General features: G+C 42.5%; 1 protein-coding gene across 2 annotated transcripts in view; it reads right to left on the minus strand.

Moving 5' to 3' along the window:
- Positions 1-4751, minus strand: part of sugct (succinyl-CoA:glutarate-CoA transferase) — a 35640-nt gene that overhangs the window by 2208 nt on the left and 28681 nt on the right. The window contains exon 16 of one of the 2 annotated variants that reach the window (XM_025054594.1): positions 118-875. The exons of the other annotated variant lie outside the window; for it this stretch is intronic. The gene's annotated coding sequence lies outside the window, so the exon portion shown is untranslated. Of the gene's footprint in view, positions 1-117; positions 876-4751 lie in introns of those variants that run through there. 2 annotated transcript variants of the gene reach the window in all.

Genomic DNA, 4751 nt, shown 5'->3' on the forward strand with positions numbered 1-4751 from the left:
CTTCTTGGTTCGTCATCGTTTTTCCCATGGTGCTTTTTTCTCCTTCCTCTTTTGCTTTCCTTGTTCCCTCTTCTCCTCTTGTCTACCTCATTTCCTCTTTGCCATTTCTTAATTTTCTTTTTTTTTCTCCATCTTTTCTTCACTTCTCAAACAGGTCCATATTTCCTTCCATCTCAGCAAGAACGTTACAGCTGCAAGAGCATCACGACATTTCTCCATCTCCTTATGCTCTTTACAAACTTCAATTTTCTTCCATCTTCTTTTTGTCTTTTTCCAACACTCATTTTTCCTTCCTCACTTCACTCTTCCTTCCTTTCCGCTCACTCCGCTCCATCTTCTCTGAAGTCTAACTGTATGTATATTTTTTTTCTCTTCTGTTAAATTCCCAAACATCTGATTGTCCTTGAATGCACTGTGATCGAGTCCAAACATCAGCTCCAATCAAACAGAACACATGTGGCAAAAATTGGCCCAATGACCCTGGAGGGGGTCAGCTGACCTGCTGCTGTGATGTCATCCAGCCTGCTGATGTCATCACTGACCACTGTGGGTGAAGTGAGGTGAAATGTCCTGCCTGAACCTTCAGACCCAGTAGCCATAGTTCTCTCTCTCTCTCTCTCTCTCTCTCACACACACACACACGTATAATAAACACACACATGTGGAATAAACACACACACGTGCACACACTCTTAGACGTGATGGTCTCTCCAGAGTTTTATTTTGTTGCTTCCTGGTGGAAAGATTCCAGCTGCAGAAAATTTCCAGCTCTCGTTGTTTGGGGGGATTCCTGACGATGGAAACAAAAACCTCCATTTGTTTCCAGGAGGAAAATCTGGAATCTGCGGTTCCTTCACAACGTTAACATCATGAACCTTAAAAGCAAAAAAATAAAACTTAAAAGTCAAAACATCAGGGAACTCCACAAAAATTCAGAAACTAACTCCACAAAACAGTAGGAAAAAAAACAAAGGCACAAAGAAAGATTACGAAAAAGGAACTCAACCAATGACATCATCGCATCTGATGATTACGATTTTTTGCCCAATGTTCTGAAGAATTTGTGTCATTTCTCCAGTAGAGACATTCTGAAATGTACCTTTAAAATTCTTGAGAAAAATATAGTTATGAATGAGTGTGTGTGTGTGTGTGTGTGCATGTGTTAATGGTCCACTGGGAACGCTGAGTCACTCTCTCAGGTCTGGGAATCACATCGGAACTTATGCACACACACAAACACACCACCGCGCACACACACGAATGAGAAGATCTGTGTGAAAAAGCACAAAAGAACAAAAAAAAAAACAATCTTGCTGCTGGTCTTCTGCCACGATTGGCTGTTTTTTTAGGGCAGTAATGCCAGAAAGTGATCTTTAGGTGGAGCCACCTAGCATCACCCAGTCAGGCTGTCACCTCCATATGTGCCACACAAAACCTAAAGTCCTCGACCTGATACTAACAATATATTCACATTTGGTCAAAAAAAAGGGTTCGATTCTGAGAAGTGATGCTAACGGTTGCTCAAGGTTTTTAGTGTCGTAAGCTAATCTTCTCAGAGTGTCAGCTCTGCGTCACCTGCTAACACACCGCAGATGGAGAAAAAGTTTGTGTGGTTGTGTCGTCACTTAGAGGGGAAAAGGGAAGTGTGTGTCAGTGTCGGTTAGTGTGTGTTTTATTGTGCGTAATGGTGAGTATGTTGCACAGGCGTCGACAGTTTGACCGCTCCCCAAGTGTCCACCAGGTGTGTATGTGTCGAGGCGAGACATGTTGACAGTTGTGATTTATTATTGACCAATGAGACAGCGCTCAGGTCTAAAACAGAGAATTAGAGGAAACAGCTAATTTATTAGACAGAACCAGCGCTGTCGTCACCACCGGCCAATGGAAGGCCTCGCTGATGCTGTATTGTGATGGATGCAGAAGAAGGAAAGAAGGAAGGATTCTCCCGTCCATCCCACATCCACACCCGCTGCTTGACATTTCTGTTCTGTCCCAACACAGCTGCTGATAAACACACACACACACACACACAGTTGCAGATAGCATCACACCCTAATTTCCCAGGGTGCGTTGTAAACAGAACACACCCGTCCGCCTGTGGCAGCACTTCGATTGGCTGTCAGCTGATAAACCATCTCACACACACACACACAGACACACACAGACACACACACACACACACACAGAGAGAAAGAGCTGAAGTTCATCCAGGAAACCATTTTATGACCCACAATGCCACTGGAGCATGACGGAGGAGTTGAATGAATCATCCTAATGACTCGGTTAGCCTAGCCTAGCATGGAAACATAGGGAAAAGTCATGGCAAAATAACAGGAAACTGAAGTTTGTAAACCCCCTCACTCTCCCACACCAAAGTCAATAGACAAATTGTTTTAAAATCACGAGGACACAGAGACTGCTGGTTTACTGCTGCCCCCGGTGGTCAGCTGGTGTCACTGAGGTGAAGCTGAAGAAAGAGTTCTTTTGGACACTGGTGTGGAAGAAATATGGACTTAAAAGGAAAAAAAGAAAACAAATCTTTATCCTATTTAACTTAAGCAATATATTTATATGACAGAGGAAACAAGGACGACAAATATTCATTCTCCTCCACCAAGACAATCTGAGATTATTAATCACAGATTACAAGAGTTGTTAGTCCATTGCTCTAATTTCAAACATATTATTTATTAGATTTATCTCAGCTGCAGAAACTCACCACACGAGGCTGGAGTTAACCTTCAGATCCACAGGGTCTCAACCTCCTAAATCTCTGTGGACTTTTTTCATGTGTATGTTGGGGGGGAGGGCAACAAAGTCGGGGGGTTTACAAATTAATGTTTCCTGTTGGTAAAGGGAAATAGTGAGAAAGCCAGTTTGGTTCTATCAGATGGGGGCGCTCAAATTGCACTCAGCGTTGAAGGCACCTCAGTGAATCTGTGATTTTTTTTTTTTTGACATGTCAGTAAAGGCCCGTGCTTGTGTTAAGTAGAACTCAGTCTGAAACTCAGACGCTGAACACAATAGACAGTTTGAAGACCAGAACAATAGAGTCTGTTCTGCTTTATATTTCACAGCTGCGGAGCTCATCAGAGGCTTATCAGCCTGACAGATCGCACCGAGGGCAGCGGAGGCCTGGACCAAACACCATCTTCACAGAGAGGTCAGCGGCCAGCGCGCCGAGCTGGAGGACACCGAAACTCATCGTTTCACACCAGCAGAGTAAATGAAAAACAGAAGAAGAAAATATAAAATCCATGTGTCCAATTGTACTCCGGGGTGAAGAGTTTGTGGTCTGTGATGTAGACGAGTAACTCCCTCCAAAAGAACTCTTCCATTATTTCTCTTTTCCATCTCTTTTTGTTCACAACTACTTTCAACCCAGACTTCCGACTTTTGTTTAACTGAAAACCCACAGATGTACGAGGAATGAGCAGAGTCATCAACCAAGACCAGGAGTAGAGTGACACACACTGTACTTCCTGTAATTTCACCATCTAGCCTTTTACTGTTCAAATACACAGCTGTCATTTACGCACACTGTGGGAAGTATGGTTTTTTTTTTTTGTATTTCAAGTTTATAACTAAAGAGCTGACCGACAAATTTGTCAAACGATTCAAGGAAACTCTCGAACCCTGTCAAAAGCAGTGCAGTAAAAATCATCATGATTATTCATGATTAATCCACAGCTACATGGTGATTAATGAGATTAAAATTGTTAATCATTCGGAAGCGCTAAATTTAAATCTTCTGAGCGCTGACTTGCAAATTGATCAAACCTTTCAGCTTAAAAACTCCAGTTATTGAGAAACAACTGGGACGTGTTGCAGTTTCACTCTTTTGTCTTTTCACCAGGACAGACTGGTGTTTATTGACATTAAAATAAATCCTATAGATCCCCCACAGAGAGACATGTCCCGTGAAACAGAGAGACTACTTCTTCATCATCAGTGAGGCTGGGGTTCGATCAGAGATTTGATAAAGTACCACATAAACTGTGGGACTTTTATCAGAAAACCTCAGCTCACCCAGAGCAACAGTAAACCCCGAGTGTGGTCTGACAGGCTGATGAAGCGCAGAGCCACAGCTGTGATATATTACATTTACACACTCTATTGTTTTTCTACTCATGCTGTCAGACAGGTTGACTTTTACATCTCGTCTTTTGGACTTTGGGGCTCATTTGAATCAATAATGTGAACCACAGACCATATATAAAAAAAGACGCCGTGTACCTTATACATGGTTTATGACGTTAATAAAGTAAACCGCCATAAATTTGTCCGTGAAGTTATGTTAGTAGGGCTGTCACTTTTTCCAAAAAATTAAGTTGGAATGAATTTTACATGACAAGCTCTACCAGGGTCTCAAACTCAAATTACCTAGGGGACAATGAGTATCCCGTCTGGATGGAGAGGGGGTCGAGGGGGAGATGGAGCGGTGGGGGGTTGTCCAAGTGAAAAAACTCAAAGCGTTCCAAACATCTCAAAATAGAGCTCTACATAAACCTTTTACGATCATTCTTTTCTTTTCCTGGCTAACGCTCGGGGCCAGACACCTGGCGCTGGAGTTCTGACCAGCACTGTCTGCGCTTGCATTAAACTATTCTTTTAGCTTTCAACAGCAATAACTTTGCATTTCAACAATAAACCAAATTACTCTGTCACATGTCACAAACATCTAAATGACGTAAATACACCATAAATGTTTGGCAAACAGGGGTAATGTCATTGACAAAAGGCCAAAGGCG

The sequence above is a fragment of the Cynoglossus semilaevis genome, chromosome 3, assembly GCF_000523025.1.
Source record: "Cynoglossus semilaevis isolate Cse_v1.0 chromosome 3, Cse_v1.0, whole genome shotgun sequence".
NCBI lineage: Eukaryota > Metazoa > Chordata > Actinopteri > Pleuronectiformes > Cynoglossidae > Cynoglossus > Cynoglossus semilaevis.